General features: G+C 34.2%; 1 pseudogene; it reads left to right on the top strand.

The window, feature by feature from the left end:
- Positions 1-3,984: 3,984 nt before the first annotated feature.
- Positions 3,985-4,100, top strand: LOC145269930 (U2 spliceosomal RNA; annotated as a pseudogene).
- Positions 4,101-11,061: the final 6,961 nt, after the last annotated feature.

An 11,061-nucleotide genomic window follows, 5' to 3' on the forward strand; every position in this document is an offset into this window, starting at 1 on the left:
ATGAGTTAGTGAAAGATGTTTGAATTTATTTAAGTAAGAATGAAATTGACAGGTGCCCGCCCGGAAGTCGTCAAGCGTTACGACGACGACGTCAATGACCAGATTTGTTTGTTATAAGCGAAGTAAAAAAGAAAACAGCGTTAACACTTAAGCGGGGGGGACACAAAAAAAACTAACGTAAGGCAAACGAACGATGAAAACAGAAAACGAACACATGAATACGCCTGTTTCGATATTAAAATTTAAAAAATCGGTGGGTACCCGGGTGTTTTGGGTGTGTGGTCGGGGGTGGATAAGCGAAGTAAAAAAAATTTTTTTTTTTTAAAACAGAAAAACGAACGTTACGTGAAAAATGGCTTAAATGGCTGGTTTAATATTTAAATTTAAAAAATCGAAAGAAAAAAGAAGACATCTCGCACCACAATTCGAACCCAAAACGTTTACATAATGAACCAACGTGCTAATCAACTGACCTAAAAACGATGTACATGAAATTTGTTCAGTTTTTCAACTATTTAAAGTAAATCAGGTTATGACGTCATCTGGCGCATACGTAGAACCGGTCGAGAGGGCCGTTTTTGTTGACCCCCCCTGTCGAAAATTGTCGATTTTGAGGTGAAAAAATGAAGATTTTCGGCCAATTTTTCGATATTTTTCAAGCGAAGGATGAAGCTTCAATATGATACCGAGTTTGTGAATTTTTGTTGTGTCTGTCGAAAGTTTTTAGTAGACACACAAACATACATACATACATACATTTTCGTTTTTATATATATAGACTAGCAGGGCTACCCGGCGTTGCTCGGGACCGTATAAACAATGAAAAAACAAGAGCAGATATTGAACATATGTTTTATTCTTAGGGGAGAGGAATCTTTCATCTCAAGTTTTAGCGTTACAAACAAACATTTGTCTTTTATATATATATAGATAATGACAGGTTTTTTTTTGGGCCCCCCCCTCGAAGATAACTGATCAGTTGACCAACTTCTAGTGGTCCGTTTGACGTGAAATTTCGATATTTGTCATCCGGGTGATGGGGCTTCGATATGATACCAAATTTGTCAAGTTTGGTTTCGTCTTTCAAAAGTTTTAGCGTTACAAACAAACATACATACATACACACAGACGTTTGGCTTTTATATATATAGACTAGCAGGGCTACCCGGCGTTGCTCGGGACCGTATAAACAATGAAAAAACAAAAGCAGATATTGAACATATGTTTTATTCTTAGGGGAGAGGAATCTTTCATCTCTATGTATTATTTGTTTTATCTACCCCCGGACTGGTATTGTTCATGTTTTATCCCTAGCATAGGTAATTTACAGCATGTATATGAAATTGTTTTACCTTAGGGAGAAGAGAACAGGTAATATACAACATAATGTGTCTATATTACATCCCTGGCAACGCCTAGAAACCAGCTAGAACATGTATTTCAGTCAATGTTTATTACATCCTGGGCTATGCCGGGAAACCAGCTAATCTCTATTTAGTGACTTGACCACCAAAATACCTCCCTAAGTGTGTCCTTTCTTTTGAACTTATTAGATATATGTATCTAGAAATGTGTGTGAAATTTTGTTGAATGCATTGTTCACTATGATTTTCTTATTGTTCTACACAATATCAACTGCAGCGAAATAAAACAGTAAACTTAGTGTAGTGTTAGAATAAAGAGCAAAGGAAAAAATTAGAATCATATTCTGTAATTGCAAATCTAAATTTGCTAGCGTGTACCAGTATTTGCCAGGTTGTGGAAATTTGGAATTTATAACGTATGTAGTGGCCTTTTCCTAGATACCTATTGCTAAAAATTATACTTTCATTTTGTTAGAAAAATCTCTCTTCGGATGCCCTGCATCATCCAAAATAAAAACAAATATTTTTATAATTGTTTCAGTACATTGCTACACATTGTGAAATTTGTTGACGTTTGTAAAAAAAAATCATGAATGTGCTTATATTCCAAAAAAGAAAATATCAGTGCACAGTATTGAAAGTGTTCGAGATTCAAAAGTCTGTAACATTTCTACTAACTTCATAAGATGTCATGTGAGAAACTGAATTGAATATCAAGACATTATCTGAAGCGTTTTTATTTTGGTATAACGTATGTGTTTACAGTGAACCGTAACTTTTAATAAACAGCTTGGTATGCAATGACATAGGCTAAGAATCTTAGACAAAATATATATAAATTGGAAAAATGTGTGAACAAATGAAAAAAAAAAATGATCCGCTCCACTTGATGACATCAAGCACAGTAATATTTTAGTGAAGAAAATATGAAATTGATGTTCAGTGATTAGTTTGGATGAATGAGAAAATGTAATTGTTTGATGCATAAAAAATAACTCATTTGCTGTATTTGATATTAAGCAGCAAAATATAGTGATTTGAATATTAAGGAAAACATCAAATCAGATTATGTAAAAAAAAAAGATGAAATTAGAAAATATATATTTTCTGTTTATGAGTTTTGCCAATCAAAATTTTGTGGCAGAAATTGGGTGATTACCATGCAATTTTATTTTGATAAAATTCTTAAATTATTTCAATGTTTATTATAATTTCTTAGTAGTGACTTGTTATCATCAAAATCCGCCCCAAAGAGTGTCCTTTCTTTTATTAGGTATCAGAATAGGTATCCAGATTTCTACTTCTATACAAATGTGATATTTCGGATCTGTAGATAAACAATTTGTTGCATATATAAGCTGAGAATTGTTCTCTCTCATTCTCTCTCTCACACACCCACACATTCTCACTTTTATAGATATAATAGATAAATTATGCTAGATATATTTCCATATGTCTGAATAATCTATATACAAATTTTCAAATCTGTAGATAAAAAATTTGTTGAGTATATAGGTTGAGAATTGTTCTCTCTCTCTCTCTCTCTCCTCTCACACATGCTCACTTTTATAGATATAATAGATAGATTATGCTAGATATATTTCCATATGTCTGAATACCCAATATACAAATTTTCAAATCTGTAGGTAAAAAATTTGTTGAATATATAGGTTGAGAATTGTTCTCTCTCTCTCACACACTCACATTCTCACTTTTATAGATATAATGTATAGATTATGCTAGATATATTTCTATATGTCTGAATACCCTATATACAAAGTTTAAAATCCGTAGATAAAAATACGTTGAGTATATAGGTTGAGAATTGTTCTCTCTCTCTCTTACGCACACACACACACACACACACATTTTCACTTTTATAGATATAATAGATAGATTATGCTAGATATATTTCCATATGTCTGAATACCCTATATACAAATTTTCAAATCTGTAGATAAAAAATGTATTGAATATATAGGTTGAGAATTGTTGTCTCTCTCTCTCTCTCTCTCTCTGGCTACCTCACACACACACACATTTTCACTTTTATAGATATAATAGATAGATTATGCTAGATATATTTCCATATGTCTGAATACCCTATATACAAACTTTCAAATCTGTAGATAAAGAATTTGTTGAGTATATAGGTTGAGAATTGTTCTCTCTCTCTCACACGAAACTGTGCACTCGGCTTCTTCCCCCCCTTCCCACCCCAAATGCTTGGGAAACTGTGCACTGTTTTTGTTGGTTTTCAAGCTGCCTCTTCCCCCCCCACACACACACAGTTTAACAGTAGTAGGAGGTCAAGAGAAAGAGGGTGAGAGAGAGAGAAGAGTAAGTTGGTGAGAGAGAGAGAAAAGAGAAAGAGGGTGTTGGTTTTATATTTTTATTATCGTCTAATATTTTGAAAGCTGAATTTCTAATAAAATGTGCATCTATAGGAGATAATGCCTGGGAATGTGTTCCCCCCCCCCCACAGTTTAACAGTGGTGTGACGTCAAGAGAAAGAGGGTGAGAGAGAGGGAAGAGTAAGTGGGTGAGAGAGAGAGAGAAAGAGAGAGAAAAAAAAGAAAGACGGTGTTGGTTTTGTGAAAAAAGTTGTTATTTACAAATGTTCGCATTCTTGGCCTTTTGGTCAAGATCAAAGTGTAGTATCTGTTCTTCAGATGCTGCACTTCGGTGGAGGAGAAATCCTCCACGACTGAGACAATTTTTATTTTTGTACCTTTTCTCCACGTTAAAAAACGACCCTGGTGTCTAACTCTGTCCCGTGGGGAGGCATAGTAAATAGGTACAATTGTTCGCCATTAGTGGATGTTGACGTCACGTCACGTGACATGACTAAGCGTTTTTTTTTTTTAGTATGAATAACATTTTTTGTTTTAATTATAAAGTCTACACTTAATTTTATAGAAAATGATGTATATATAATAGAAAAAAAAAATTACTGGTTTTGTTGGATTCAAGTGGATCCCCCCCCTCCAGTTTAAGAGATAGCAGGTCACGTGGTAATATACAAAATGGCTAGCGTAAATATAAAGATCGGTTTTTTTATCGACGAATATTTTGAAAGCTGAATTTTTTTTTATTCCTGTACATTTTTTCCTGATATTTTTCGTTAAAACTCTTGTATAAATACTATTTTTAACCAGTTAAATACGCTGGAGACATTGTCATGGAGTTTAATAATCTCTAGAACAAAGCAGAAGAGAAATTACAAAAGTATCGGTAAAACAAAGTGTTTGTTTACATTTGTTCGCCATTACTGGATGTTGACGTCACGTCACGTGACATGACTAAGCGTTTTTGGATTATGTAATATTAACATTAAAATGACAGGTTTTTTGGGGGGCCCCCCTAGGAGAGAAATGATCAGTTCACCCCCTTTTAATGGTCCGTTTGGTGTGAAATTTCGATATTTGTCATGCGGGTGATCAAGGTGCAATATGATACCTAATTTGTCAACTTTGGTTGTGTCTGTCAAAAGTTTTAGCGTTACAAACAAACATACATACATACATACATACATACATACACACCGATTTTTGCCTTTTATATATATAGATGTAGTGGCCTTTTCCTAGATACCTATTGCTATAAATTATACTTTCATTTTGTTAGAAAAATCTCTCTTCGGATGCCCTGCATCATCCAAAATAAAAACAAATATTTTTATAATTGTTTCAGTACATTGCTACACATTGTGAAATTTGTTGACGTTTGTAAAAAAAAATCATGAATGTGCTTATATTCCAAAAAAGAAAATATCAGTGCACAGTATTGAAAGTGTTCGAGATTCAAAAGTCTGTAACATTTCTACTAACTTCATAAGATGTCATGTGAGAAACTGAATTGAATATCAAGACATTATCTGAAGCGTTTTTATTTTGGTATAACGTATGTGTTTACAGTGAACCGTAACTTTTAATAAACAGCTTGGTATGCAATGACATAGGCTAAGAATCTTAGACAAAATATATATAAATTGGAAAAATGTGTGAACAAATGAAAAAAAAAAATGATCCGCTCCACTTGATGACATCAAGCACAGTAATATTTTAGTGAAGAAAATATGAAATTGATGTTCAGTGATTAGTTTGGATGAATGAGAAAATGTAATTGTTTGATGCATAAAAAATAACTCATTTGCTGTATTTGATATTAAGCAGCAAAATATAGTGATTTGAATATTAAGGAAAACATCAAATCAGATTATGTAAAAAAAAAAGATGAAATTAGAAAATATATATTTTCTGTTTATGAGTTTTGCCAATCAAAATTTTGTGGCAGAAATTGGGTGATTACCATGCAATTTTATTTTGATAAAATTCTTAAATTATTTCAATGTTTATTATAATTTCTTAGTAGTGACTTGTTATCATCAAAATCCGCCCCAAAGAGTGTCCTTTCTTTTATTAGGTATCAGAATAGGTATCCAGATTTCTACTTCTATACAAATGTGATATTTCGGATCTGTAGATAAACAATTTGTTGCATATATAAGCTGAGAATTGTTCTCTCTCATTCTCTCTCTCACACACCCACACATTCTCACTTTTATAGATATAATAGATAAATTATGCTAGATATATTTCCATATGTCTGAATAATCTATATACAAATTTTCAAATCTGTAGATAAAAAATTTGTTGAGTATATAGGTTGAGAATTGTTCTCTCTCTCTCTCTCCTCTCACACATGCTCACTTTTATAGATATAATAGATAGATTATGCTAGATATATTTCCATATGTCTGAATACACTATATAAAAATTTTCTAATCTGTAGATAAAAATTTGTTGAATATAAAGGGTGAGAATTGTTCTTACTCTCTCTCTCTCTCTCACACACAGACATATTCTCACTTTTATAGACATAATAGATAGATTATGCTAGATATATTTCCATATGTCTGAATACCTTATATACCAATTTTCAAATCTGTAGATAAAAAATTTGTTGAATATATAGGTTGAGAATTGTTCTCTCGCTCTGTCTCTCTCTCTCTTGCTACCTCACACACACACACACGCAAACATTCTCACTTTTATAGATATAATAGATAGATTATGCTAGATATATTTCCATATGTCTGAATACCCTATATACAAATTATCTAATCTGTAGATAAAAAATTTGTTGAGTATATAGGTTGAGAATTGCTCTCTCTCTCACAGACACACACATTTTCACTTTTGTAGATATAATAGATAGATTATGCTAGATATATTTCCATATGTATGAATACCCTTTATAACAAATTTAAAATCTGTAGATAAAAAATTTGTTGAATATATAGGTTAAGAATTGTTCTCTCTCTCTCTCTCTCTATCTCACACACACCCACACACACAAACATTCTGACTTTTATAGATATAATAGATAGATTATGCTAGATATATTCCATATGTCTGGATACCCTATATACAAATTTTCTAATCTGTAGATAAAAAATTTGTTGAATATTTTCAACCCTTATCCTCGAGTGGCGTCTGGGCCTTGATAAGTAGTAATGCGTATTTAGCAAAATATAAATATATATATATATAACAAATTTACTGAATTTCCATTACTAACGATTACTGTATTGTCCAATTGACTACTGCGCTTTTCAACCCTTATCCTCGAGTGGCCTCTGGGCCTTGAGAAGTAGTAATTACTAACGATTACTATATTGACCAATTGACTACTGCACTTTTTAACCCTTATCCTCGGGTGGCCTCTGGGCCTTATTGTCCAATTGACTACTGTGGACTTTTTAACTCTTATGCTCGAGTGGCCTCTGGGCCTTGATAAGTGGAAATGACTAAGTAACAAAAAATAGGTATATAACAAATTTACTGAATTTCCATTACTAACGATTACTATATTGTCCAATTGACTACTGTGCACTTTTCAATCGTTATCCTCGAGTGGCCTCTGGGCCTTGATAAATGGTAATGCGTATGTAACAAAATATACATATATATAACAAATTTACTGAATTTCCATTACTAACGATTACTATATTGTCCAATTGACTACTGCACTTTTAAACGCTTATCCTCGAGTGGCCTCTGGGCCTTGATAAGTGGTAATACCATCGAGTGGCCTCTGGGCCTTAATAAGTGGTTGTGCCTAAGTAACAAAAAATAGGTATATTACAAATATCCCGCATTTCCATTACAACCGACTACTACGGTGAACTTTTCAATCCTTATCCTCGAGTGGCCTGTGGGCTTTGATAAGTGGTAATGCGTATTTAACAAAATATTAATATATATATAACAAATTTACTGAATTTCCATTACTAACAATTACTATATTTTGTCCAATTGACTACTGCACTTTTCAACACTTATCCTCTAGTGGCCTCTGGGCCTTGATAAGTGGTAATGCCTATATAAACAAAATATAAATATATATATAACAAATTTCCCGACTTTCCATTACTAAGTATTACTATGTTGTCCAATTAACTACTGCCATTTTCAACCCTTATCCTCGGGTGGCCTCTGGGCCTTATTGTCCAATTGACTACTGTGCACATTTAACTCTTATCCTCGAGATGTATCTGGGCCTTGATAAGTGGAAATGCCTAAGTAACAAAAAAATAGATATATAACAAATTTCCCGAATTTGACTACTGTGCACTTTTCAACTCTTATCCTCGAGTGGCCTCTGGGCCTTGATAAGTGGTCATATATATTTTTTACAAAATAACAAAATAGGTTGGAGTTGCTGAATAACTCATCCTCCCGTTAAAGCGGTTCCATCCTCTTTCCCCAATTTGACTACTGTGGACTTTTTAACTCTCATCCTCGAGTGGCCTATGGGCCTTGATAAGTGGTAATACATATTTTTTTATAAATATATATATATATATACCAAAACAGGTGTGAGTCGCTGAATAATTCATCCTCCTATTAAAGCGATTAAATCCTCTTTCCCAAATTTGACTACTGTGCACTTTTAAACTCTCATCCTCGTGTGGCCTCTGGGCCTTGATAAGTGGTAATATATAGTTTGTACAAAAAAAAAAATATATATATATATATATATATATATATATATATATATAACAAAATAGGTTGGAGTGGCTGAATAACTCATCCTCCCGTTATAGAGGTTCCATCCTCTTTCCCGAATTTGACTACTGTCCACTTTTCAACTCTCATCCTCGAGTAGCCTATGGGCCTTGATAAGTGGTAATATATATTTTTTAGTAAATATAGATATAAATATATATATAACAAAATAGGTTGGAGTTGCTGAATAACTCATCCTCCCGTTAAAACTGTTCCATCCTCTTTCCCGAATTTGATTACTGTGCACTTTTCAACTCTTATCCTCGAGTAGCCTATGGGCCTTGATAAGTGGTAATATATTTTTGTTATAAATATAGATATATATATATATATAAAAAAAATAGGTTGGAGTCGCTGAATAACTCATCCTCCCGTTAAAGCGGTTCCATCCTCTTTCCCGAATTTTACTACTATGCACTTTTCAACTCTCATCCTCGAGTGGCCTATTGTCCTTGATAAGTGGTAATATATATTTTTTAATAAAAGTATATATATATATATATATAACAAAATAGGTTGGAGTCGCTGAATAACTCATCCTCTCGTTAAAGCGGTTCCATCCTCTTTACCGTATTTTTTATACAGTGCACTATTCAACTCTCATCCTCGAGTGGCCTATTGTCCTTGATAAGTGGTAATATATATTTTTTAATAAATATAGATATAAATATATATATAAAAAAATAGGTTGGAGTCGCTGAATAACTCATCCTCCCGTGAAAGCGGTTCCATCCTCTTTCCCGAATTTGACTACTGTGCACTTTTCAACTCTAATCCTCGAGTGTCCTATGGGCCTTGATAAGTAGTAATATATATTTTTTACAAAATATATACATACATATATATAACAAAATAGGTTGGAGTCACTGAATAATTCATCCTCCTCTTAAAGCGGTTCCATCATCTTTCCCAGTTTGACTGCTGTGCACTTTTCAACTCTAATCCTCGAGTGTCCTATGGGCCTTGATAAGTAGTAATATATATTTTTTACAAAATATATACATACATATATATAACAAAATAGGTTGGAGTCACTGAATAATTCATCCTCCTCTTAAAGCGGTTCCATCATCTTTGCCGAATTTGACTACTGTGCACTTTTAAACTCTCATCCTCGTGTGGCCTATGGGCCTTGATAAGTGGTAATATATATTTAAAAATAAATATAGATATAAATATATATATACCAAAATAGGTTGGAGTCGCTGAATATCTCATCCTCCCGTTAAAGCGGTTCCATCCTCTTTCCCAGATTTGACTACTGTGCACTTTTCAACTCTAATCCTCGAGTGTCCTATGGGCCTTGATAAGTAGTAATATATATTTTTTACAAAATATATACATACATATATGTAACAAAATAGGTTGGAGTCACTGAATAATTCATCCTCCTCTTAAAGCGGTTCCATCATCTTTCCCAGTTTGACTGCTGTGCACTTTTCAACTCTAATCCTCGAGTGTCCTATGGGCCTTGATAAGTAGTAATATATATTTTTTACAAAATATATACATACATATATGTAACAAAATAGGTTGGAGTCACTGAATAATTCATCCTCCTCTTAAAGAGGTTCCATCATCTTTGCCGAATTTGACTACTGTGCACTTTTAAACTCTCATCCTCGAGTGGCCTATAGGCCTTGATAAGTGGTAATATATAGTTTGTACAATATATATATATATATATATATATATATATATATTACAAAATAGGTTGGTGTCGCTGAATAACTCATGCTCCCGTTAAAGTTGTTCCATCCTCTTTCCCAAATGTGACTACTGTGACCTTTTGAACTGTCATCCTCGAGTTGCCTATTGGCCTTGATAAGTGCTAATATAGAGAGAAGAGAAACGGGGTGAGAGAGAGAGAAGATAAAGAGGGCGAGAGAGAGACAGAAGAGAATGAGGGGAGAGAGAGAGAGAAGAGAAAGACGGTGTGAGAGAGAGAAGAGAAAGGGGGTGAGAGAGAGAGAAGAGAAAGAGGTAGACAGGGAGAGAGAAGAGGGTAAAAGTGAGTTGAGAATGAGGGTGAAAGAGAGAGAGAGAAGAGAAAGAGGGTGAGAGAGAGAGAAAAGAAAGACGGCGAGAGAGAGAGAAAAGAGAAGAGAAGAGAAAGAGGGTAAGAGAGAGAGAAGAGGGTGAGAGAGAGAAGAGAAAGAGGTAGAGAGAGAAGAGGGTGAGAGAGAGCAGAGAAGAGGGTGAGAGAGAGCAGAGAAAGAGGGTGAGAGAGAAAGAGGGTGAGAGAAGTGAAAGAGGTAGAGAGAGAAGAGGGTAAGAGAGAAAGAGGGTGAGAGAGAGAAGAGGGTGAGAGAGAGAGAGGTAGTGAGAGAGAGAGATAAGAGAAAGAGGTAGAGAGAGAGAGAAGAGGGTAAGACAGAGAGAGAGAGAGAGGGGTAGTGAGAGAGAGAGATAAGAGAAAGAGGTAGAGAGAGAGAGAGAAGAGGGTGAGGGAGAAAGAAGAGGGTGAGAGAGAGCAGAGGTAGAGAGAGAGAGAGAAGAGAAATAGGTAGAGAGAGAGAGATGAAGGTGAGAGAGAGCAGGAAAAGAGGGTGATAGAGAAGAGAAAGAGGTAGAGAGAGAGAGAGAGAGAAGGGTGAGAGAGAGCAGAAAAAGAGGGTGAGAGA

Source organism: Euprymna scolopes, chromosome 45 (genome assembly GCF_053919585.1).
Source record: "Euprymna scolopes isolate OS-2025 chromosome 45, ASM5391958v1, whole genome shotgun sequence".
In the NCBI taxonomy this organism is placed as follows: Eukaryota; Metazoa; Mollusca; class Cephalopoda; order Sepiida; family Sepiolidae; genus Euprymna; species Euprymna scolopes.